The sequence below is a fragment of the Podarcis tiliguerta genome, assembly GCF_965153285.1.
Source record: "Podarcis tiliguerta genome assembly, chromosome: 3".
Lineage (NCBI taxonomy): Eukaryota > Metazoa > Chordata > Lepidosauria > Squamata > Lacertidae > Podarcis > Podarcis tiliguerta.
In genome coordinates this window covers 25,881,791-25,908,633 of record NC_139536.1, presented here as the reverse complement: position 1 = coordinate 25,908,633, position 26,843 = coordinate 25,881,791, and the positions used below count along the sequence as shown (strand labels likewise).

The 26,843-nt window shown below is 44.5% G+C and overlaps 1 protein-coding gene and 1 long non-coding RNA gene across 2 annotated transcripts in view; one reads left to right on the top strand and one right to left on the bottom strand.

Annotated features, from left to right (window-relative positions):
- Window positions 1–26,843, top strand: part of PTPN14 (protein tyrosine phosphatase non-receptor type 14) — a 518,691-nt gene that overhangs the window by 402,608 nt on the left and 89,240 nt on the right. The gene's annotated exons all lie outside the window — the stretch shown is intronic.
- On the bottom strand, window positions 48–6,415 carry LOC310674307. Its single transcript, XR_014509511.1, has 4 exons — window positions 6,250–6,415; window positions 5,614–5,779; window positions 4,482–4,721; window positions 48–2,241 (listed from the first exon to the last, which is right to left on the bottom strand). It is a non-coding gene; the product is annotated as an uncharacterized lncRNA (long non-coding RNA).

Here is a 26,843-nt window from a genome sequence, read left to right as displayed (position 1 = left end):
TCGAAAACACTCCAAATTATATCCATCATGACACTGTCAACATGTAGCACTGTTTAGCGTTTTATTTTCATTAAACTGCACTATTGTTGTCCATCTATTATGACATAAACTAGGATTCGTGCCCTTGCATTAAAACGAAACGAAGACTGAAAGAAATCATCGGGAAAAATGTTCAGGAAAGCTTGCAATTCGTTTGTGTTTGTTGAGCTGCCTGGGCACATGTGGAGGAAAAGGGTAGGTGAAATGTCATGTAGATCAGCTGCGCATTGCATAACGGTGGGTATTAAATTCCAAAGGGACTCAATCAGACATGTAGCCAAGAGCATGGGATGCAATTTTACTTCTGTAACTACTGCTTCTGTTGTGTATATTACCCCACCTTTCATCCACAGGGCTTAAGGAAGGGATACATAGTTCTCTTCTCCATTGTAGCCTCACAACAATCCTGTGAAGTAGGCCAGGTTGAGAAAAGAGTGAGAGGTCCAGTGTCATCCAGTGAGATTCATGGCTGAGTGGAGATTTGAACTTGGATCTCCCTGGTCCCAGTCTGACATGCTGTACTGCCACATTGCACTGGAATAAAGCAGGGGGAGGTAAAGGACCCCTGGATGGTTAAGCCCAGTCAAAGGCGACTATGGGGTTGCACCACTCATCTCACTTTCAGGCCGAGGGAGCCGGCGTTTGTCCACAGACAGCTTTCTGGCACATGTGGCCAGCATGACTAGACCACTATTGGTGCAACACAACACTGTGATGGAAGCCAGAGTGCACGGAAACACCGTTTACCTTCCCACTGCATTGGTACCTATTTATCTACTTGCACTGGCATGCTTTCGAACTGTTAGTTTGGCAGGAACTGGGACAGAGCAGTGGGAGCTCACTCCGTCGCAGGGATTCGAACCAGTGACCTTCCAATCAGCAAGGCCAAGAGGCTCAGTGGTTTAGACCACAGCACCACCCGTGTCCCTGCTGCACTGAAGTATATATTACTGTTGTGGTCATGGTAGTTATGTGCAGTGCTATTTTTCTAGAAAAAGAGGTTCCAGAACTCACCATGAACACCTCCTTTGTTCTCTTAGAATGGCAATGGTGCCCATATGAGAGGCGCCGGACCTAAGTTCTGGTGAGCTCCAGGTGGAAAAAAAGAAGCAGCCCTGGTTATGTGTAAACAGTGGCTCTGTTCTTACAGAGGTGGCAAACCTGGCCCAAGCTTTATCCTTTAGATTGCAAGAGCTTTCGTGATTGAATGTTCCTTTACACGGGGGGAAGTGCCCTCAGGATTTGGGTTTCCAGACCTCCAGGGCTGACCTGAAGTCCCCGGATTTGCCTGGTTCCCTCCAGCCGGCAGTGGGAGGGCTTGAATCTCCAGGCATACTCTTAATATTTTATTATTTTAAAATTGCGCACACAGCTTGCAAGCTCTGGTTCAGCAGGAGCCAGATTTAAATTATTTCATAGTCCCTTTGTGTGTGTGTGTATGTATGTCCTGCCTTCCTCTCTTATATAACTGCCATCTCCAGCCCACCCCTGTAACATCACCAGCAGCTACCCCTAAGTCTCAGGTTTGGGCCATGAAATCTCAGCTTCTGGAATGTTTCTGACTGGGCAACACTACACTGCATAGAGAGGTAAACTGAGGTCAAGCTCTAGACTGATAGTTTTCTAGGCCCCATTCACACTACAGTGGTACCTCAGGTTACATACGCTTCAGGTTACATACGCTTCAGGTTACACACTCCGCTAACCCAGAAATAGTGCTTCAGGTTAAGAACTTTGCTTCAGGATAAGAACAGATATCGGGCTCCGGTGGCACGGCAGCAGCAGGAGGCCCCATTAGCTAAAGTGGTGCTTCAGGTTAAGAACAGTTTCAGGTTAAGAACGGACCTCTGGAACGAATTAAGTACTTAACCTGAGGTACCAATGTATAGTTTTAAAGCAGTGTGCCATACCACTTTAAACAGTCACACCTTCATGTAATGAATCTTGGGAAGTGAAATTTAAGCGTGAATTTAGTTACCGACAGAAGAGCCAGAAATTCATCCAATGATGGCAATTATAGTTGAAGGGAGTTTGGGCAGTATTCTGTGTTGCAGGCAGACAGGAATCGGGGAGAAATTCAGTTCTTGTTTGCATTTGAAGGCGAACCTACCAAATCCACGCTTCCTGAATCATTACATGAACTGAAACATATCCATCATATTTTGCAATGCAGGTCTCCAGTCATGTAATGGGCAGCATATGCTAGGATAAAATGTGCATCTTACTGAAACTAGCTTATTAAAGTACATTATAATAGAAAGATAGTGCTTGCACACAGAAAAAAAATACTTAGCTAAATTGCTGAGGAATTTTAAAGAAGATTTCAAATGCAAACTGATGTAGAAATGTGGAGAAATGAACGTAAGATTGTAAAAAGGAGAAAAAGAGGGACAGGTCTCTCATTACAGCAGACTAATTATTTTAGACTTCCACAATATAAGCAACTGGATAAAAAGGCGACTACTTGTAGGACCACTTGTCTCTGTTATAATCCCAGAAGGAATCTCACTGAACTAATGATTAGCTCTTGGTGGGGAAGACCCGCGCTCTGTCTTGGGAAACTGAATGACTCCAGAGATGGGTAATGGGACGTATAGCTTCCCATCCTTCAGTTTTTTGGCTGAAATTCAGCTCAGCTTGAGTGTAACCAAAGGTTCACAGCCTAATTGCTATTTGATGTTCATCAAGTCTTTGGTGGTCTCCAATGTAACTTCCAAGGGATTCAATCAGCCATCATATTTGGCATGCTCAGCAAAAGTGAATGGTGGCCAGGACTGAAATAGTTTGGAGACAGAACCCCTCCTCCCTTTTTCCTCCTCAACTCAACTCAGCCGGTGCTGGTGCAGCAGATTGGGAAACTGTGAATTCTCCAGTTGCTTCCGCTGAGGTAAATTCCCCAGAGAACCAAGCACTGCATCTTCGCTCCCCAGTTTGGTTTGCGTCTTTCACAAGCTCAAAGCTCCATGAAGACAAAATGGAGGGAGAGGGAAATTTGAAATTTGCTTGCCTTTCAACATCGTTGTCGACCGGAAATTATCATTAGCCAGTGCGCCTGCACAACTTGTGAACTATGTAGGGGCGGACATTTCCTACAAGCCTCTTCTGTCCTGTTTCCACTTTTTTGTTGTTGTTGTTTAGTCGTTTAGTCATGTCCGACTCTTCGTGACCCCAAGGACCAGAGCACGCCAGGCACTTCTGTCTTCCACTGCCTCCAGCAAAATCTGCATTTAAAAAATAATAGTATTTTGATCATGTGTTTCTCCCCAAACATGCATTCCAAAATCTATTTTCCCTCAAGACTGCATTTCTAAGGCTGCAACCCTATACTTTACCTGGGAGTAAACAAGAAGGACAGATCCTGAAGCTGAAGCTCCAATACTTTGGCCACCTCATGAGAAGAGAAGACTCCCTGGAAAAGACCCTGATGTTGGGAAAGATGGAGGGCAGAAGGAGAAGGGGACGACAGAGGACGAGATGGTTGGACAGTGTTCTCGAAGCTACCAGCATGAGTTTGACCAAACTGCAGGAGGCAGTGGAAGACAGGAGTGCCTGGTGTGCTCTGGTCCATGGGGTCATGAAGAGTCGGACCCAACTAAATGATTAAACAACAACAACAACAAACATAGCAGGATTGCCAGGAGGTCAGAGAAGCACCTCCACCCCAACCAGTTTGTCTGCTGCTGCAGGTGGGGTATGTCAGACATCTGGCAGACCTCACCCTATGCATAACTGGGGAGCTGCATTCAGCTTGGTGGTCTCTTTCAGGATGTTGATGCAGAAATGTTCATATGGATATTAACCCATGCTGGTCAAGGAGAAGGATCACCTCAAAGATCATTCATCAATAGCCTAAGTGGCACTTGGAAGAAGTGAGTTGTAAAGTACTCTTTAAAGATGCTGTAGCGATACATCTTTCGGCATGTAGGTATTGATGTTTAAGTGATTGATACTGTTCCTGAACAACAGGGATTTGTCACATTAATATCCCTCAGAAATAGCCCTCCATGAAATTTATGAGAGCTGCTGGCAACCCAGGTAGCCATAAAATATTAATCAAATATGTGTGTGTGTGTGTGTTGCCGTAATATATATATAAAGAAGCAAAGAGCATTAAGAGCCCAATGGGACCATTACGAGACCTATAAAAATAAAATGTCAAAAGACAGGCATTGTCAAGCTTGTCAGGATCCAGAGCATCATTTACTCTAATATTTCTTCTTTATGTTCCTTTTTGATAATAAGGAAATCTGTTGACCTCAACAGGACTGGTTTCTTAGCCTTGGTGATTCGCAAACAGGGGGGGGGGGATGATGGTGGTCAGATCTGTAGAGGACAGCATGTCATAGCGGACAGAAAAATAAGCAGATAAAGAGATAGGGCAGCAAACAAGAAAAACAATACAAAGATTGTAAAAACTTTTAGGAACGATCAAATATCCTCACCACTAAATAATTTCAAGGTTGCCAGTAACAAGATCTTCTAGCCATCAAATGCCTGGGTGAACAGGAATGTTTTCAAATCCACCTAAATATTCACATTGAACCCAGGTTCAAATTCCTGCTGTGCTCCACCGCAACGATCCCTGGGTGGCTGTGGGTTATGTTGCATCTCTCCATCCAACTTGCTTCACAGAGCAGGTTTTTGTATAAACGGGATCATCTTTTGCTCACCGCCTTGAGCATCTTGGAGGAAAAATGGGATACAAATGCAAGAAATAAATCACAAGAGTTGGAACATGGAAATTTAATATTAATTACAAAATCTCATGAGCTCTGCTGGATTCTGTCTAGGAACATCCGGGGTTGCCTTATAGCAAGCCAGACCAGAATGATCCACCAAGGTTAGCACTGTCTACCCTGACTCTCCCAGGCCTAGCTGGAGATGAACTTGGGACCTTGGGCAGGCAAAGCAGATGATCTGCCACTAAGCTGTGGCTCTTTCCCAGTTGGTTTCAGCTGATTCAGGCTTAGGTCTTGAGAAAAGAAAAACACCCTGGTCTCTCCATTGGTTAGTTATGCCAATGAGAGTGTATTCTGCAGGCCAGTATCTACAACACTGAAAGCTCTCCTTCGAGTAGGGCAGCCACCCAAGGACCACTCAAGGACCTCACCTGATGCTCTCAATCATCAGATGGATCTGGAGGAGAGAAGGCAGTGTCTTGGGTATTCTGGTCCCAAATAGATTAGAGCTTTGTAAACTAGCAACAAAACTCTTAACTTGGCCCAGAAGTATATTGGCAGCTTGGCAAGAGATGGTCACGTCCACAGAATCCCTTCAAATCACATGGCTTTTCCCAAAGAATCATGGAACTGTACATTACCCCAAACGGGGCTGCAATTCCCAGCACCCTTAGCATACTATAGTTCCCAGGATTCCTTGGGCAAGTGCTTTAAATGGACGGTGTGGATGTGACCATGAAGCAAACTGAGGAATGTGTTTTTGCCAGAAACTTAAGTTTTGCAAGGGAAAATGTGTATTGAAAACAGTTACTTGATGTACCTGTTTTTCACATGAAGTTTTCGATAGGGAAACAAAGTGAATTACAAAAAAGAAAAAAGAGGAGTTAACCTTTACCTTTGTAACTGCCGTCCACAGCTTTCTCTTCACCCTCCTTTTCTTTCTCCTGAGAAGCCCCGAAACATCTAACTCTTAACTCTCTTCGGGCCTCTTATTTGATGAATGCTCAATCAGCGACCAGACTTTAAAAAGCTACGTTGTGAGGGAATCCTCGTCTTCTTGGCTAACAATACGAAAGCAGAGAAAGGAATTGATTTGACAGCTGAATGGATTCCAAAAGGGAGCAGGGCAGCGGTGGGGGTCATTTTCTCACATGGCCAAAGAATATGACAGAGCCACGCAAGGGTGTATGTGTGCCTTTCAACACCTGGCTCAACTCTAGAACTGTTTCTTTGGAGCCCAATAATAAAGGCTGGAAACCTTAAACTCCTTACTCCCGAGAACGATACAGGGAAATGCAAACTTGTGCAAACTAATATGCATAGGCGTTGACTTTCTTAACGAGCGATTAATGGGTTTTTAATCAAGGTGACTGTGGCGTTCGTACGGAGCCCCCGGTCGTCTCACTGACTATTGACCCGTACACCACTAATCCGCTGCCACCAACCAGGTCCTCCCTGGTAAATCACTTCAGCCTCATTCAGGTTTTCAATTAATAAAGAAGGGTGTATTTTATTTCAGACACAAACAAACTTTTCCGGCATTCTAAACGTTGTTACTCTTTACTTTCTTAGTCTTGTTTTCCTCTCTCTATCTCTTCTACCTCCCCTCACTCAAGAACCCACTGCCCTGTCTCTCTATTTTCTATTTCCAACTGCCTGCCAACTGCTTCTCCAACTGCCTTTCCCAACCGGCCAACCCTCTACAACCAACCCACCAACAACTCTAACAAACCTCGGGCTAAGCCCTGTTATACACATGTATGTGACTGAACCTTCCTTCCCCACATTATTATTATTATTATTATTATTATTATTATTGTTATTGTTATTATCTAAAAAGCGCTGCATGACTTGGCTGCAAGCCTGCCTGGTTGCTGCGTGCTTTGAAAATTTGCCAGGTAAAAATGCCTCTCCCTGGACATGGATGGTATGTGATGGTGAATGATATATCATTGCTATGGAATTGCGCAGGGAAAGATGGCTCCCTCCGTGGACAGCTCAAGGGGTCAGGCACCCCCCTCCCCCGCCAATAGGGGTGGCATTGTATAATTCCAAGGGAGGGGCATATTCACCAAGCAAGTTAATTATTATTATTTTATACCCTAACCCATCTGGCTGGGTTTCCCCAGCCACTCTGGGCGGCTTCCAACAAAACATTAAAATATAATAATTCACCAGATATTAAAAGCTTCCCTAAACAGGGCTGCCTTCAGATGTCTTCTAAAAGTCTGGTCGTTGTTGTTCTCTTTGACATCTGGCGGGAGGGTCTTCCACAGAGCAGGTGCCACTACCGAGAAGGCCCTCTGCCTGGTAAAAAGTGCACGAGAGCCAGGTGGGCTGAGAGGCAAGCTGTTTGGTACTTTAAATTTGATTGATTGATTGAATGGAATAGACCCACAAAATTGAATCGGTGGAGGCTGGTCCACCTGAGAAAATGGGGCCCCGCCCATCTCATTCTGCACTCAGCCAGCCCCCAACTTTCCTGCTTTCTGACTTACAATGACCCCATAAAGTGTCTCTGCCTGTTCACTGAGTCCTCCTCTGTTGTATTGCCCTTGTAGAACTTAGCAAGGAAGGCGACAGGAATAAAACCAGACATAGTTGGCTTTGCCTGTCATTGGCTCCACTTGATCTCCCTGCCTTCGCCACACCAGCCAGCCTCAAAGGACTCTAGCCATCATGGCATTTAATTGTCAGTTATAATAATAATATTATAATAATAAATTTTTATTTATACCCCGCCCTCCCCAGCCAGAGCCGGGCTCAGAGTGGCTAACACCAATAAAATTACAATAAAACATAATGGGGGGGAGGAGGGAGAGAACCAGTTTATTAAAATATGGGTTAAAATACAATTTAAAATGCAGCCTCATTTTAACAGTAGCCCATGAATCAAAACCATAATGGGAGGGAAACATAAGGGTCAGACTGAGTCCAAATCAAAGGGCAGGCGGAACAGCTCTGTCTTGCAGGCCCTGTGGAAAGATGTCAAGTCCTGCAGAGCCCTAGTCTCTTGGGACAGAGCGTTCTACCAAGTCGGGGCCAGTACTGAAAAGGCCCTGGCCCTAGTTGAGACCAATCTAAACACCTTGCGGCTTGGGACCTCCAAAGTGTTGTTATTTGTCGCCCCCCTGCCTCCATCCTTAATGGTCACATCCACACATTAGCCTTTTTCACCACTTACCTCAGAATGGTGAGAGGAAGTGGGTTTTCACTCCTGTACCAAAAACGTTCAGTAGACATTTGCATGAATCCGTGATCACACTGAGTTTGTGTCACCATCCCGCCACCCACCCCCACCTCTGATTTTTTTGAGGGAGGGAAACATAGCAGAGTTTTGCCCATACTCTCTATAAGTTTGCCCTTATTCAGCATCACAGGCAGTCTGTGGGCATATTTAGAAGGTATTATGAAGCAGTGATTTGCTGCTTCTGAAATGTTGTGTACCATATCTCTCCGATCTCAACCCATCTGTCATGACAGTCTACGTCTTGGCATCTCCGAGGAAAGAAACCAAATTAAAAAGGGAAAGGGTTTTTTTTGGGGGGGGGGTGTTTGTTTTTTAAAGTGGATTTTGAACACCCACAAGTGTGAATTAAAAATTGCTCTCCTCTTGTGGTCTTACAGCAGTATTACATGAAAACCGGAGAGAAAAATATATTATGACTGTTTCAGTGTCCAAACGCTGCAGAAAGCTATTTGCTATGACTTGTTGATATTCAGGATTCATATCATTTGCATTAATAAAAAACAAACCTTAAGCATTGTGATCTACAGTAATAGAAAAGCTATTATGGAGGACTGTCATCATAAGCTTCTTTGTCAAAAAGCTAATGTACTTGCTTTCAATCACTAAACACTTTTTTTTAATGCCCTAATACTGGAAGGCTTGATGGAATACATAACATTCCTTTGCTTCAAAGGATAGTCTTAAGCAGGGGTCAGCAAGGTTTATCTTGCCTGGGCCGGATCGGTCCCGCAGAGATCCCTCCATGGGCTGGATCACGAGCACCCGTGATTTTCGGCATCTGCACATGCGCAGACACAATTTTCGGCACCACGGAAGCGAGTCCCCGCGCTGCGCTGGTTTAGTGCAGCACGAGAGTGGGCAGCTCAGTTCGGGGGCTGCTCGTGGGCCGGTCAAACGACTTCCGCGGGCTGCTTCTGGCCCATGGGCCTTACGTTGCTGACCCCTGGTCTTAAGGAATGCTCCTTGTGGATCCTCAGAAAGAAATCAATGCCCCTTCGTGAACTTGGCTTTAAAGTGAAGAAAGTAGTTGTGGCCACAAATGCACAAGGTCTGGCTTCTCATTTACTCCAGACAAGTAGACTTCGCTGGAATAAAGACGCTAAAAACATCTTCAGAACATTGGGCTGCTTTTCCACTGGCTTCTCCCGCTGCTCACTTGCTGCTCACAGTCGCAGTATTTGTTGTGTGAGGAATAATTATAAGAAGAGCGTGCTGGATCAGGCCAATGGCCCATATCTAGTCCAGCATCCTGTTCTCACGGTGGCCAACCAGAGGAAACCCAGAAGCAGAATCCAAGCACTCTTGCCTCCTTTGGTTTTCAGCAGCTGGTACTCCAGGGGTGTAGCGTGGGGAGGGGGCTGGGGGGCAATCGCCTCGGGTACAGTTTTCTGGGGGGCACGCCGCTCCCACCACCCTCCCCGAGCCAGCCCTGCACTGCTTTGTGAAGCTGGGATCTGATCTGATCTGATCTGATTCCCCAGCAGCTTGGGGAAGGCAGCGTGATAAGGATGCAACAGCCACATGCCCTTTGATCCCAGGCTAATAATACGTTTTTGCAGGCTAGTAACCTTTGCTGGCTTATTAGTTTAGCTATAGGGGTGGGGAGCAGTGGTATCAGGCAGGAGTGGACATTGATTTCTTATTTTATTTAATGGATGTGATTTTATTGGTGATTTTATGCTGTTTACCACCTTCCTTTTTTATGTTGGTGGTATAGGAATATTTGCAAAAGAAAAAAATGTCATGAAGAAGAAGAAGATTTTGGATTTGATATCCCGCTTTATCACTACCCGAAGGAGTCTCAAAGCGGCTAACATTCTCCTTTCCCTTCCTCCCCCACAACAAACACTCTGTGAGGTGAGTGGGGCTGAGAGACTTCAGAGAAGTGTGACTGGCCCAAGGTCACCCAGCCTTGTGGAGTGAGGAGACTGCATGTGGAGGAGCGGAGATGCAAACCCGGTTCACCAGATTACGAGTCCACCGCTCTTACCCACTACACCACACTGGCTGTTATTTTCCCAGTTCTGTGAAGCTCATTTCCGAAATGCATGGCCCTAAACCTAAATACTAAGTACAATGAGTATATATCCACTGTCACTAAAGAAGATGTTGCCATATATTTGACACACTGTTACACCACTTTTGACAGTCATGGCTTTCCTCAAAGAATCCTGGGAACCGTAATTTCTTAAGGATGCTTTGAGCTGGAGCTCTGTGTGGTGTCTCCTAATTCTTGGGAGCTGTCATTTGGGAAGGGTCCTAAGAGTTCTTAGGAGACCCCACACAGAACTACAGTTCCCACTAGCCTAACAAATTACAGTTCCCAATATTCTTTGGAGGAATCCATGACTGTTAAGATGGCATAAGAGTTCTTTAAAAGTATGTTCAATGAAGCTCCCAGGTTACTCTTCCCAGGCAGTGGTCCAAAGACACATGATGCAGCACAATCACCAAAGTTGATCAGTGTCTGGAAGAGAAACTGTCAGAGAGCTCTAGGTACATTGCCTTGACTTTCACTGAAGAAAGGCAGGATATTAATTTTTGTAAATAATAATAGCTAGACTGTGTTAGAAGTGAATGGGAGACCATCATCTTTTTTTTACCACCATTGACTGAGCAAGCACCAGGTGGCTAAAGTCTGTTAAAGGATACCTGTTGTGCGTTAAGTGGCTTTTAATATGCATCTCTCACAAGACTTTGCCATTTCTTGGTGCAATTTGCTGTGTTTAGGGTGTCTCCGAAAAATGTCACTTGGGAAAACAGGCGAACTAATGCCAGTATACTGGAAGAAGCAAAGAACACCAGTGTTGAAGCTGGTGATTTTTCAACATCAACTTCGTTGGACTGGTCATGTTGTGTGGATGCCTGATTATCGTCTTCCAAAGCAACTACTCTTATTCCGAACATAAAAATGGAAAGCATAATGCTGGTGGTCAACAAAAGAGGTTTAAAGACTCTCTCAAGGCAAATCTTAAAAAAAAGTAGTATAAACACCGACAACTGGGAAACACTGGCCTGCGAGCACTCTAACTGGAAAACAGCCTTTACCAAAGGTGTCATGGGTTTTGAAGACACTCAAACTCAGGACGCAAGGGAGAAACATGCTAAGAGGAAGGCACGCTTGGCAAATCCACACCGTGATCAACTTCCACCCGGAAAGCTATGTCCCCACTGTGGAAGGAAGTGTGGATCCAGAATTGGCCTCCACAGTCACTTACGGACTCACTGTTAAGACCATGTTCATGGAAGATTATTTTACTTGGCTACAAGTGATCGCCAAAGAAAAGAAAGAAGAAGAGTCCCATTGCTGGGGGCCAATGCCATGTATAACTGCAAACATTGCTGGTATATCAATAAGAAGGATGTCAGCATTACCCAAGCAATCCTTGTATGCCAGTGTTGCATCAGTTAGGGAATTTAGTGTGGGGGGTAGAAAATCAGCCAGGGAGAGGAATTGTGTGTTGAGGATCAAAAGAAGCTGCCATATATAGACCACTGAATCCTCAGTGTGTTGTCTACACTGGAAGTGCATCTCCAGGGTTTCAGACAGCACTGCTTCCAGGCCCTACCTGGTGATGGCAGGGATTGAACCTGGAACCTTCTTCATGCAAGGCAGGTGCTCTGCCACTGAGCTACTGTTTTTGCCAGTGGACTAGGCTGTGGGAACTCTGAGTATCAAGCAGCAGTATATTGCATACATGCCTATCTGCTTGCAGCCCACTGTGTGCTAGGCACCACATACTCTCCATGTTCCTGGCACTTCAGATATTGAGAGCTGTTGTCTTAGTAGTTCAGGAGCAACAAATTTATCTTTCTCCAGAGATTACTTCAAACAGACTCCTCGAATACGCTTCATAGCTCATAAAATCTGCATGGTCACCCTATTAACAAAATGTCAGTGCCCCTTCATGTTCTTGAATACCTCTCTTGTTTTGCAGAAATGATGTTGCCGAAATTAAATGAATTCCCCAGTCTTCTTTTTTTGTTATTAAAAAGTTTTCCACAAATCCAACAGTTTCCCCTTCAGTCCGTGCTCCTTGGCTTCCTTCAACCACCCTGCGCACAACGCCTTAGTCCTTCCTAGAAGTGCAATTCAATAAACATGGTCCTATTGCCTATCAATAAAAGACAAAAAATATGTAAAATGATAAATGAGTGAAGAAGTTAGCAAGAACAACCTTGCCACAGGCCCAATGCTTTACATGTTGGATTATTATTGAATTTATACTTCTGCTTTTACTCTGGACAGTTTACGAATGCTTTCAGGGCTACACATAACATAGAGGTCAGAGTTGCCATACATCTGGAATTTCCCGGACATATCTGGAATGCTGCAGTTGGAAGCAGTGTCCAGGCGGGAATCGCAAAAAGACAAAAATTTCCAGGAAAATTCGGACGTACAGCAACCTGTGTTGGTGCCGTTTTCTGCAATTTCCCTTAAAAATAGCTTTTTTTGCGAATTTGCTGGATTTTCACTGTTTGAAATATGGCAATCCTAACACAGGTGGATTTCAGGCTGGGACTAGTCATCCCGGTAATTGCTACAGATATGTGGGCAGGAATACTAGATATACAGTGGTACCTTGCAAGACGAATGCCTCGGAAGACGAAAAACTCGCAAGACGAAAGAGTTTTTCGTTTTCTGAATTGCTTCGCAAGACGGATTTCCCTATGGGCTTGCTTCGCAAGACGAAACGTCTTGCGCCTTTTTTAAAAAACCGCCAATGCATTCCTATGGGAAACCGTCAATACGCAATGGTGCTTCACAAGACAAAAAAACTCGTAGAACGAAAAAACTCGCAGAACGAATTAATTTCGTCTTGTGAGGCACCACTGTACTTTAGGTGAAAATGGGCCTACATGGAAAAACAAGGAAACAGAGCCCTGAGGCAATGTAAGCCACGTTGTAGCCAAATGAAGAAGTTCAACAGGGAAGCAGTGGCATAAACTAAGCATCCGCCCACAGCAGAAAGGGGAGTAGGAAGCCAATAAGTGCAGTAGTGGAGCCTTTGCACCAGACTGAAAAGACTGCTGCATTGGATTTACTCCCAAGTGCCCTGGTTGTTCCCCTGCTACTCTGGGTCTATGTAAAGGCTTCCTCCCCTATGGTTTCTCTCCATCAGTGTGAATCTCCACACCGTTTGCTGGGAATCACAGCTGGGGAGAGTATGGTTGCACTCGAGTCCTGCTTGCGGTCTTCCCATGTGGTTGGCTTCTGACAGGAGCGAGCCAGCAGTAAATCACACCATGCAAGTTGGAGTTAACTCTTGAGGATCTGCACAGGAGTGTCAGGCCTAATGAGCAGAGCAACACATTTCCGGCTGGTCTTGCCCCCATGAGGCAGTTGCTGAGACTAAAGGTCCCCGCCTCCCCACAGCTCCCTAAATCCCCTCCTCTCCTAGGTTCTCCTCCCATCCAGGCCCTGACCAGACCCATATTTGCTTCAGCATCATGTGCCTTCAAATATGCTAGCAATGTAGGCCCGATAGCTGCAGAAGGAGATGGACCCCACCACATTATTAAAGAGACTATGGGAAAGTAGTGTTTCAGCAACTACCATGGCACCAATGGAATGAGAGTTTGGATTTACAGTTCAAGATGTAGTAGCTACAAGTCTGGTGTCAGACATGTCATCTTTAGGAAGCTGTATCTGCCTGCCAGTGTGGTGTAGTGGTTCAGAACGGTGGACTCATAATCTGGTGAACCGGGTTCGCTTCCCCGCTCCTCTACATGCAGCTGCTGGGTGACCTTGGGCTAGTCACACTTCTCTGAAGTCTCTCAGCCTCACTCACCTCACAGAGTGTTTGTTGTGGGGGAGGAAGGGAAAGGAGATTGTTAGCCGCTTTGAGACTCCTTAAGGGGAGTGAAAGGTGGGGTATCAAGTCCAAACTCTTCCTTTTCTTCTTCCTCCTGCTCCCAGCACTCCACAGATGATGGATCCACCCTGTCGCCCACATTAAGTACCACAGAAGTCACCATTTTATTTTCCCGTAGCACCTTGGAGCAATGCTGTGTGGAAAATTAAAATAGCACATCCCAGGCCTTCACTGGGGGCTGCCCAATACTCATCAGAGTGCCTTTGCTGGATGCTGCTACCCACATAGGAGTGGTCCAACCACTTGGGCCCATTCCCCATTAGACATGGAGGCAGCTATGGCTGACCATTTCCTCATCATGTAACAAAAGACTGGTATTTACTCACCCACAAGCAGAAGGATGCAGGGAACTTCCGTAATATGAGAAGCAGAACTTCTATGCAGGGGGTGTGGTTAGCAGAAGGAAAGAAAGGCGCCTTTGCCAGGGCCTATATGGCTGCCTGGTGCTCAGCTTCTTTTACGACGAGTTACAAGTGTCGCAACACCATTTTTCAGAAGTCCTATAATGGAATTTGGCAAGGGGAGCCATGTTTTTTATTCCAGTGCTCGTGGTTACAACTTCAGCCCTTACTTTTTGCCTACAATTAGATATGCACCACAAATCCTCTTTATGATCCAAGCCTTGCTGGGGGAAAAGATTTTTTCCTCCATTTAATTTTACGGCATTAACTCAGACATTTAGGAGACGCTCACCTCTTGCTCTGATATAGGTGCATTGAAATCCTGCTGTCTTCATGCATCTCAATCTACAGATGTCACTAGCTTAAAAAAAACCCCAATTCTTTTCAGAAAACAGGGAGACTCTTAACAGTGAATAAAATGTATCTGGCTCATTTATGTTTTGAGTTTAAGACTAGCACAATGAAACATTTCCCAGTCCCCAAAGACCCTTTAGGAGAGATGCCAGGGTTAGGCTGTGATTCCTTATAAGACAATAGGCCACTCAGTCATAGCTCACCACATACTTGTGGACATTGCGCGCGCGCACACACACACGTGTCTCAGTTCACTCCAAGACTGTATTTATGGCCTGAATCCAGCAACCAAGGACCAGACTATTAATTATTACATGTATAACCAGTAATGGCCAGTGTGGGGTACCACTGTTCATCTGACCTCTGGTTGGTTGCATAGTTGCAACCAAGTAGAGGGTGGGGAACGAGGCAGGGGTGATGTTGGTGTGGTGCAAATGCAGCAGCAGGAATGCCAGATCGGCTTTGCCAGTGTGTTTGCACTGCGTCACCCATGTCGCGGACTCACTCCTCCCCTCTACCTTCTGGTAAACAGCAACAACACAACTGAGTGGTGCCACCCCATCCCACCACCTGCTACTGTTTATAGGCCACCTTTCCGTCCAGTAGATCAAGAGGCAGGTGTGGTCTTCCCTCTACCAAGCCAATGATGTTGGTTGGGCTGAGAGACAGCAACTGGCACCAAAGTAAGCATCTTGGCCTAAAGACTTGACCATGGATCTCCTCAGTGCTGATATGACATTCCAGACACAACACTGCGTTAGCTTTGTTTGTAGCATCTCTTTTGGCCCCAAGTCCTGTTGAAACCACAGAACTTAAAGTAGTTGTTGCTATTCATTTGTCCCATAGTCTTAAGCGGGTGTGCAGTGCAACACCATGCATGGCTTCTCAGAGATATTGTTGACATCTGCTGTCTTGGGAGACAATAGTGGAGTGTGCCTTTGCGGTGAAGTCAAACCATTGGTGAGTTACAGCACCTGCTGTGGCTGTAGAAACCGATACAGGAGAGACATGTTTTGCTGCAGCTGGGCCAGATGAAAGGGTCCAGTTGTGCTACTGCAGATGCACCATGGCATTTCTTCTCTCTGCACTCCTTCCAGCGGTCATTCCTCTTCTGGTCACTGCTGTGGATACAAGACCTGACTGTCTCCAGGCACTGTAGTCGTCTGTAAGGGATTCACACAAGGCAGGGTTGATCTTGCCAGCCTTCACCTCATGTTTGCAAACATCTTTGTAACGCAGAGATGGGACCACTGAGAGATAAGGACCACTGAACGCAATGGGAATTATTCCCAAGGAGGAATGGATGAGTCTGTCAGTTGCTCATTCTCTCAGTTACTAATTATTCCAGTCTTAAGAGCCAGTGTGGTGTAGTGGTTAAGAGCGGTAGACTTGTAATCTGGTGAACCAGGTTTGCGTCTCCGCTCCTCCACATGCAGCTGCTGGGTTACCTTGGGCTAGTCACGCTTATCTGAAGTCTCTCAGCCCCACTCACCTCACAGAGTGTTTGTTGTGGTGGAGGAAGAGAAAGGAGAATGTTAGCCACTTTGAGACTCCTTCGGGTAGTGATAAAGCAGGATATCAAATCCAAACTCTTCAGTTTACCAGAGTTCTACATCAGTCTGCAGGGGTTTGGGGGGACATCATGAAAATTCATTAGCGTTTTACTGTGTGTTTATCCTAATATACACAGTTTTAATTTTGCCTATAGAAACATTCTTGCAAGCAGTCTCCCCATACCTGCTACATTTTTGGTAACACAATAATCTCAGCAATTAACACCAACCCACTAGTTTAAGAAGTTAAAGGTGTTCCTATTTAACATATAGTTATGCTTTAAATATCACTGGCTGTAATTTGTGCACCTCGTTGCCTTTCAGCACCAACCTTGCAATTTTGTCTTTTATAATCCTTTAGCGCTTGTTGAATTGGTTTTATTGTTTTGATAGCTTGTGTCTTTGCTTTTCATTCGGTTTTAACTTATGCACCACTTTGGTCTATACATTTGTGTAACAACAACAATGATATTGCTTCAGGCAGCTGACCAAGTGGGCTTATGCCACATAATACATGAATTTGCCTTCAAAATGCCGCAAGACTCTGATTCTTTTTACTGCAAGAGAATAACTCCACTACCCCTCTGAAATATTTCTGCACTAGTGTGAACTGTCATTATGATCACTGTTATATTATTGGCTGGCAGTCAGTATGTTATTATTATTGTTATGTTTTTATCTTTGATGTTCTGTAACGTGTTTTTAATGTTGTATATTAAATGTTTATTTTAAATGCACAGTAGTAGTTGTTGATGATATGTTTTTAACTGTTTTTAACGACCTTATACATTTATTAGAAGGCAATTAATAAACCAGTGATTATAATAATAAAAATGTGAAATTGAATTTCTCCCTCACCCCTAGTGATATCCAACCAAGTCATACTCAAAAGTAGACCCACTAAAATCAGCAGACTTGAGCTATTGACTCTGAGTGTGTCTAACCCACTGTCTAGTCATATATTCAACATGAAATCTCAAAATACTCCCATTTAAAACTGTTCTATTATGCCCTGTTTCCCCCCTTTTTTTTGCATTACTCTGTTATTCCCTCTCATTTGACCGCAGAAGCAATACTTCTTCCCCACCTCTATCTTGATTGAGAATAAAATCAGACGGCTATGAATCATTGCGCTTTCTGCTGCTTTGGGCAGATCCTGCACTTGGGCTTAGCTGCGAAGTATCTGCCTTCGTAAGTGCCATGGCCTCTAACCTCTCTGCGGCGAAGAGAGAGCAGTGAAGATCTTGGGTGTCTAGGAGAGGCCAGGCTTGTTCAGGCACTGCTTCCAGGTACCTGCTTGGCAGCCTTGTCCAGGAGAGGAATATTCTTAATGCTCCTTCTTTCCCATCCTTCTGTTCTGCCTTCCTCCGCAATAGAGTCAACAGCTGTAACAACACATGGAGGATACTTGGCAGCTGCAAGACACAGATGCCGGGTTTTATAATGTACTTTTCCTGTCGAAGCAACGGAGTGTTTTGCTGGCTGCTCGAATGTCTTTATTGCTGTCTGAGTGGCTTGCTGTGGCACTAGTTAGAGTTATGCTGATGGTGGTGTGCAACTGCCCCCAGGGAATAGGAAATCATGTTGATGGCAGCACAGGATGACGGACTAGGCTTGTCCTTTAAGACGCTCACTCTCATTTACACCACTGTCCCCAGAAGAGCACTGAACGCTTTATTTCAGCATGAAGGATGTGCATTTGATGGCGGAGTCTGTCCCGTGTCTATTGCGTTTAAGGGGAAAGCGATGCTGCTGTGTTTGTTGTGCATAGATGCTTGTTCTAATTGAATTGTGACTGTCTGTACTTTTTGCCTTTCATTTCCCTCTGAACTCATGGCTAACAAATGCAGCTTCCATGCAGTGGTGGCTGGCATGTACTGTGGCTGGCGGGCTACAGGGTAGGGCGGCCAACGGTAGTTGGAGGCAGGGAGAACAATAGGCAGAGCTAGGAATGGGGCAGAAATTCCATTCGGTTCACAGCTGAAGGCAAACCTACCCAATTTGTACTTTCTGAAATGTTGCATGAATCAAAACACAGCTGTCCTTCAAAATGTGCTTTATCTGAATTTTGCAATGCGATTCTCCAGGCAAATCCTGATGTACTAGGTAAGGTGTGAATAAAGCACCATATATTTGTGAAAATAACATACGGAAATGCATTCTATTAGGGGAAATTGATTTGCAAAAAAAGAAGTGTATTAGACAAAATTGCATATGAAAATGGACACATTGAGATAAATGCACACAAAAATACTGATGAATTTTCAAGATTTTTTAATTTTTAAAGTGATGTGGAAATGTGGAGAACTGAAGTTAAGTCTGAAAAAGGAGAGAAGTCAAAACAGATAGATTTGCCCATTCTTGCTCAGAACTCACTGCTTACAAATCTAAACACACACACACACACAAAATGATACAGTTATCATCAGAGCATATTCTCACAATTAAGAGTTTACCCCATTGAAGGCAGTGGGACTTATAAATAAGTAAAATATACAGGATTTTATTAATAATCACAACTAAGTGATTATTGTAATTAGGCATTCCATATAGTGGCAGCACTCACTTTTATAGAGAAGACAGAAAATACTGCCTTCAGGGAGAGAAAACGCAAAGCAAGCCATGTTGAGCCATAAGCGAGAGAGAAAACTTCAGCAATTCCCAGCTGGGCAACACCTTTATTAGTACCAATCAAAATGTCACAAAAATAACTGCAAACTCCTGACTTCTTCATCAGGCTGGATGTCAGATGAAACAGAGGCTGTGGGAACATGGAAACATAGCAAGAGAAGTGCAAAATTAGGCTGGGCATACAATTCATCCTGATTTTGTACTTATTTCCCCCCCAAAAAATCCCTCCAGACAAACTGTCCCTGTGCAACTGAGGATTATACATAGTGCATCAGATAAGTGGACAATGTTCACGAAGGATTATGCCATGGACTCCCTTTGGGAATCAGTACGAAGAGCCTGCTGGATCAGGCCAATGGCCCAACTACTCCAGCATTCTGTTCTCACAGTGGCCTGTGGGAAGCTTGCAAACAGGATATCAGATATGGAAACAGAGAGCAGCATAGGAAAGGCAAACACACTTACACACATACAGGGGCAAACAAAAAACCATTTTCAGGCAGGGGTGTGCAGGGAAGTCCAGTGTTGAAGAGATATGAACATCTTGAAGATTTAGCGCTTTGCTGACTCTTAGAATGCTTCCAGATGAACTGTTTCTTGAGCATTCGTCCTGATTTGTTTGCAAGGAGATGAGACGACACTGGCCATTTAATTACCATCCATTCGGATTGGCAAGGAGGTTAGACAACGTTGAGTCAAAGGAAGTGTTCACAGAATTCTAGAATTGTAGAGTTGAATGAGGACTCAAGAGTCATTGGTCCGACCCCCTGCAAGGGAGGAATCACAGCTAAATAATCCCTGACAGATGGCCATCCAAACTCCATTTAAAGACCTCCAGTGAAGAGGAGTCCACCACCGTCCTTGGTAGTCATTCCACTGGTATCTCACACTTTCCAGCACAATTCTCCATCACTTTCCGTAGTGGAAAAAAACCCCAGTCTTTTAGGAAAGTAGCTTCATTGTGCTACTGAATTTGCCAGTATATGACTGAATCCCACCAGAAAAAACAACAACCGACCGGAAGAACTCATGATCAAAACTTCATTGAAGCATGTTCATGAGAGTTCTGGGAGCCTTCTGAATACAAAAGTCAACTTAATGCACCCCACTTTCCATCCACATTCAGATTCGTGTTCCAGTAATGGTGCAATGCAATGTAAAATGTTTGCGGCAGCTCTCATTCAAGATTGACTCTCTTTAGCAGCTGAAACATAGCAGCCAACTACTAAGTATTGTAAGTGGTAGCCATGGAAATTGCTAAAGACAAGCAAGGAGTACTCAAGAGGAATCCTGAAGCTGCCTGAACACCAAAGTGCCAAAACTCAGCCAATTTGGGGTGTCTGTGTGATGCACACTGATTTGGGGAAGGGAACCGCAATCATAATGCCCCCCAAATAACAGAAAAGTACTACTTTGGGGGGATATTGGGAATAACGTGGAAGGTGGGGGAGGCATGGAGGAAAAATAGAAAAAGCCTCATAGTTGCTACTATAAAATATTTGAGGGGTGTCTTTGTGGGTCCCACAAAATTCTTAGGGACAATACCAGGCCCATGGCCCACAAGGTAGTCATCCCTGCCATATACACTTAGCTGTGCATAAGTCTCACTGAACTCAATGGAGAGTAAGGGTGCAAGCATACATGGGAATAAGTTCCATTGAGCTCTGGGGATCCCATGCAGGGAAGCTGCTCATGAAGCAGCAGCAAATGGAACCAAATGGAGATCAAATCCTCCACTTACCATACTAGGATTGCATTATGTTTGCTCAGAGGAAATTAACATGCATGCTGGTTTGATTGTGTGGAGGGTATACATCTTCCCCACAATGGATCATTCTCTCTTACATTTTAGTGCATTTAGTACACTTCCCTGTCACTTTCCTAACTGCAAAAGCCTTTTTTTTAAAAAATTAAAAAGTGGATTAATTGCACCAGAGCACAAGCTTTAATTTATAGCTTGCGATTGATTACCTCCCACAAATTACTGGCAGCCTGGAGACAACCCACTTTTCTTGTGGAGATATTAAAAAAGGAAGCCTGCAAGAGGAATTCTATCCAACTGAACACTAAGACGTCCCACAAGCAGACTGAAATCGTTTATATTATGGAGAGGAAGAAATGTATGCATTCCCCTTTGAGCTCATTGGAGGAAAGGTGGGATATAAATGTAACACATAAATACTACTAATAAATAATACTTTTGGTCACCTAACCACAGGCTTGTCTCTTCCCCACTGTCTACACTTAGACTGAAAACAATAGGGGACACTTATCTTCTTTGCCTATGTTATATTCATTGGCAATATTTTAGTAAGAACGTAGGAATCTGCCTTATATGGTGTCAAACCACGAATCCATCTAGCCCAACATTTAGTGGCAACACAAAAATGGTCCTTTTCTGTGATGGCTCCCCTTTTGTGGAATGCTCTCCCCCAGGGAGGCTCACCTGTCACCGTTTAGGCACCAGGCAAAAGCTTTCCTTTTTAACCAGGTCTTTTAACTATCTGTGGCCTCTTAGAGTGGATGGAATGTTTTTAATGTATTTTTAATGCATTATTTTAATGTGGTGTGTGTGTGTTTGTATCTGTGAGGGTTTTTGTTTGTTTATTTTTGGCTGTAGGTCTCTCTGAGTTGCCTTTGGCAAGAGAAAGGGACCAATAAATTCAACAACAGTAATAGTAATAATACGATTTGGTTGGCACTGACTGACAGTTGCTCTCCAGGGTTTCAGGGAGTGGACTTTGCTGAAGGCACCAGGGATTGAACCTTCCTCATGCAAGGCGTATGAACTACCCCTGAGCTACAGCCCTTCTTTATGAATGGCAGTCAAGCCCACTATTACTACTAGTTGTCATTATCCCCATCGTCAAATCTCTGAACACCTTCAAAAACATATTGGAAAATAATGCATTATATAACTAAATGGCCCCTCCGACCTCTCCCTCTCAAGTCGAAATAAAACCACAAGTAAAATAGCCAGTTCCAATGATGATACAGTTAAAAGCTTCACCAGGTGTCTTTGTGCTCCTTTGGATTCACATGAAAACATGTGAAATATTTATTTTTCGTTCATACTATCTCATGATTGCAGGTTTCCTTTACAACAGGCCTCGTTTCAAAAGCAAAGGGAGAGAGAGAGAGAGAAATTCCCCATGATTTTTATCTGAGCCTAAAATTTTCCAGTAGTAGCAGATCACACAAACGTAGCATTGGCCGCAACCAGTACAACCCGTTTGTTTTTACTGCTTCTTTCATCAAGTTGGATGTTCACCAGGTAAAAAATATTATGAGGGTGTTTTTTTCTTCTCTCTCTCTCTCTGGTGCTGAAGAGAAACATATTACAGACAGAAAGCTGTCTGAGCATCTGAAGAGAAACCTGAAGTGGCTGTTTGCAACAGGAAACCATTAGAAACCAGATGTTGTACTCTTGGCTTTCAAGGCTTGTGCATGTTAAATTTGGGTGGTGGGACTGGATGCTACTTGCAGACAGCAAAGGCCTGGTGTGGCGTTTTTGGTTTTCTTTTTGACTGACGAAAAGTAGCATTGTGGGGCTATCCTTAAACCTTTTTCCTTCTGGGCAGTCTTTCAGGGAATGCAAGTCTGTGGTGGGTGGGGCCAGAGACAAAAGGGGCATTAGTGTAGACCCAACCACTGGGTGCTCCCGACTCTTACCTAGGAACAGCTCACTCTCACACGACAAACCAACTCAAATCACAAGTACTAAAGAGGATAGCATCCTTGGGATAACACAGGGGTCAGCAAACTTTTTCAGCAGGAGGCCAGTCCACTGTTCCGCAGACCTTGTAGGGGGCCGGACTGTATTTTGAAAAAAATAATGAACGAATTCCTATGCCCCACAAATAACCCGGAGGTGCATTTTAAATAAAAGCACACATTCTACTCATGTAAAAACAAACTGATTCACAGACCGCCCGTGGGCCGGATTTAGAAGTCGATTGGGCCTGATCCGGCCCCGGGACCTTAGTTGCCTACCCATGGGATAACCCAAAGGGTAAAAAGCCCTTTGTTGTTTTCTCCACTGGCAATGACCCACTAGCAGCAAGCCTTAATCCCCTTGCCTATAGAAGATGATCACAAGAGAGGAGAGGCAGCTAGTGTGAATCTAGCTAGTCCTTACTTCCTTAGCAGCAGAGCAAATAGTTTACTAGGAGGCAGCAACTCCTTGGGAGTAAGAGGCTGGGTGTTTTTGATCCTCCTCTGCCAACGTCTGATGCTCTGGCAGCAGGGCACCCACATTTTTGTTGTTGTTGTTTACAGAATTTATGTATGGCCCTGTACCCGGAGGTCTCAGGGCGGTTCACAGAATAAAATCAAAACATAAAACCACAAAATACATGATGAAAATAAAAACAGCAACCCAATAACCCCCTGCCCCCTAAAATACCTCAGCTTGCTTCATAATTGTTTTATGAAAAATGTGTACAATCTTATGTTCATTTTTTAAAAAAACACCTTAATGAATTGGTGCTCTTGAAACGCTCCACATTCCACATGTTCTGTTTGCCAGTTTTGTCATAGTTATCATCACCACTGATATCTTGGGGGTAAAATATTGTTTTAAGCTTTCAAACTGCTATCTCTGCTCTCTCTCTCTTGCCCATTTCCATGGAAATGGGAAAAGCAGAACACACACGGCCACTGAGTGCCAGTTCCAGCGCCACGCGGACTCCCATGGAACAGCGAAAAGCTCCGTGTTATCATTGTACCCAACAATAGAAATGATCAAATGTGAGCTTGGAAAAAGAAGAAGAAGAAAGCACTCCATATGTTTAAAGTGTCTTTTCTGCCACACAGCTTTCTTAGGGAACAGCAATTCAACTTCCTGGCGGTGTCCTGCAAAGTCTTAAATAGCTTGGCATTTGAAGTGGGATGCTTCTGTCTTGTCTATCTATCTATGTCAGGGGTGGGGAAGCTTCTGCAGCCCAAGGGGTGCACTCCCTCGAGGGGCAGACCTTTGTGGGCTGCATGCTGGTGGTGGGTGGGGCCAGAGGCCAAAGTGGGTGGAGCAACAGCTGTGATGCTTATAGCAGGTCACATTCCAGGCAGAGGAGAAGCAGAAGTTTCTACACACCTCTCTCCATCCTTCATCTGGGAGACCAAAGGTGCTATCACCGCTCAAGGACACACTCCAGTCAAGCTAAAGCATATGAGGAGGGCACAGAGCAGGCTTGAGGAGAGGGGGAAGGACCTGAGGAGAGTCCCGAGGGGCTGCATAGATAAGAGAAGAAGAAGAGCTTGGATTTGATATCCCGCTTTATCACTACCCGAAGGAGTCTCAAAGCGGCTAACATTCTCCTTTCCCTTCCTCCCCCACAACAAACACTCTGTGAGGTGAGTGGGGCTGAGAGACTTCAGAGAAGTGTGACTAGCCCAAGGTCTCCCAGCAGCTGCATGTGGAGGAGCGGGGAATCAAACCCAGTTCACCAGACTACGAGTCTATTGCTCTTAACCACTACACCATACTGGCTCTCAGCCCTTAAGCCTGAGGTTTTCAAGCCTTGATCTATATCACACATTTCTAGGTTGCTCTTCTGCCCTGAGAAGTGTTCCAAGGCCAGCATACAAATCAGGAAAATTTTAAAAAAAAGGAGGAGGAGAACAGAAGGTGAAAAAAGAGATGTGAATGGAGAGGACCCCTTTCCCCATCCATTGGACCCCCCCCCCCCGGAAACTCAACAAACCTGCTGTACTGGGTGTGATGAGTACAGCTGAATGAGACACAGCTGTGGGCAGCCTGAGGAAGCACCATCCACCTTGGGGCAGCCCCCATAAAAAGCAAGTCTAGAGTGAGGGGCTAGGGCGATGTCTGCTGTTTCCAGGAACTCCTCTCACTTGTGAGACTTTTGTGGATGAGCTGAGAGTTGGTTTGGACCCTGGTGAGAACCCAGAGGACTCATCTACCTTCACCCCATACCCTGGAACCTATAGAATTTTACTATCTCCATAGGTGAATGATGACCATATGGGAGACTGGTGAACCCAAGGAAGCAGATCTTGTCTCTTACCAAGAACTCCTGTCAATTACAGCATGCTTACTTGGTTCCAAAGAACTCAGTAGGAACCATTGCGGATTCCAGCCAGCTCCTATCTGCATAGCTAGGCTTTAGATTATGTATGTTGGTCACACTAAAGTGGGGCAGGATGTTTGGAAAGTGGAGTTTAATTTTATGAATTGGCTTTATACACACAGAGAGAGAGAAAGACAGAGACAGAGTAAGAGAGAGAGAAATTTCAGTTTGAGTATTAAGGAGAACCAAGCTAAAGTTTCTTAAGACTTAAGACTTGGATATTACCTCTGCTTCAAAACAAATGAGATAAGATGCACCATTCTTGGGGGTGGGGTGGGACTCTGGCAATTACAAACAGTACCAAAGAAGTCAAATAGATGTACCACCATCCCTTCCTCTCCTGGTATGAAAAAAGCAACATTTTGCAAGCAATGGCCCATATGGGCTCGTGACATGGATGCCAAAAAGTGTTAAAATCCATTCCAGCTTCTACACACAAGCTGCCTTCATGGCAGCCTGTGGCAGAAAGGTGGTCCTTCCATTATGGGACTGGAAAAAGAATGGTGAAATTGAGAAAATGTGTGAGCAGTAAGAAGGTTTGTGCAGATCTATTATTCTGCAGAACATCCAGAGCTATGACCATCCAAATGTTGCCGAACTACAAGTCCCATCATTCCTGCCACTTGCCTTGCCAACTGAGACCCTCCAACAACACCTGGAGATTCACATGCCCCCTCTGCTGTCCCAGCACACACAGCGGTAGCAAAAAAGCTTCCCCATTATATGTTTTTTTTTCTTGGGGAAAGGGTGTAATGTAGTGACAAATGACATGTTTTTTCATGTCAAAGTCTTCAGGTTCAATCCCAGGCATCTCAAGATAAGGCTGGGAAAGATCCCTGCTTGAATGTTAAGTATAATGGTTTAATTGACACAGAAATGAAAAATGGCTGAAGGTATGTTGAAAAAGGTTTAACATGGGTCCCGTCGCCCCCAAATAGGGGTATATTAAAGCCAAGAAGAGAACTCTGAGCTCTTGCAGAGTTAATGATTAACTGATTGTTGTTTCTCTGGTAGCTAACATGCATGTAAGTGTTGTAACCTGAGATCATGTGAGAGGTATTGGGTTGCAAAATCTCCATTTTGAAGAGAGTTGCCTTTGAGACTTTGTCTTCCAAACCCCATGAAGTGAAGATATAAATGAAGCTCTCCTGAAGGGAGACAGCCTGGAGACTCTCTGTGTGCAGAGAGATAGAGAGAGAGAGAGAGAGAGAGAGAGAGAACTTTACTTCTAGGTCTGTTTGGATTATTTCATATTTTGCAAGATGCTGAGCCTGTGCTGGACCCTAGAGAATCGCTGCCAGTCTTTTCAGGGAAGATAGATGAACCAACAGTCTAACTCATTATAAGGAAGCGTCCTATGATTTGTGAACACATGTTATTTAGCAGATCTTGCCTGAGAATTTCCCTTCTCAAATCCTTTCCAGCATGTAGCTGAGATGCCGAAATGTTGCTACCAATATGTTCAACGAAGTGGTCCTTGTGTAAGAGGGAAAGCAGAGTGTCAGCATAGTGTTGCATTATGCAGAGTAGTGCAGCTCAGCCCCCTTCTCTAGCTTTCCTGTGGGCCAATACAGAAGTCCTGCCTGCTGAGCTGCATGCTGCCTCCTGGCAGAGTATGCCAGTATTTCCAAAGGGGCATCACTCATACCAAAACCTGTATCTTCCTACCTCAAGGGTCATCTTCTCCTATATCAACATGTCTTACCTCTAACAATGCATCGCACCACTTTAATCAGTTGTGCTTCCTCCAAATATTTTTATTACTGGTATTTATTCAGTTTGAATACCACCCTATACCCGCAGGACTCAGGGTGGTTACAACATAAAACCACAATATAAAACCACAAAATACATAATAAAAACAAAAGCAAAGGGCATTGGATGTCACTCAGCCAAAGGCCTGGTTAAAGAGGAATGTTTTCGCCTGGCACTGGGTGGACCTCCCTAGGGAGAGCAGAAAATGCCCGTTCT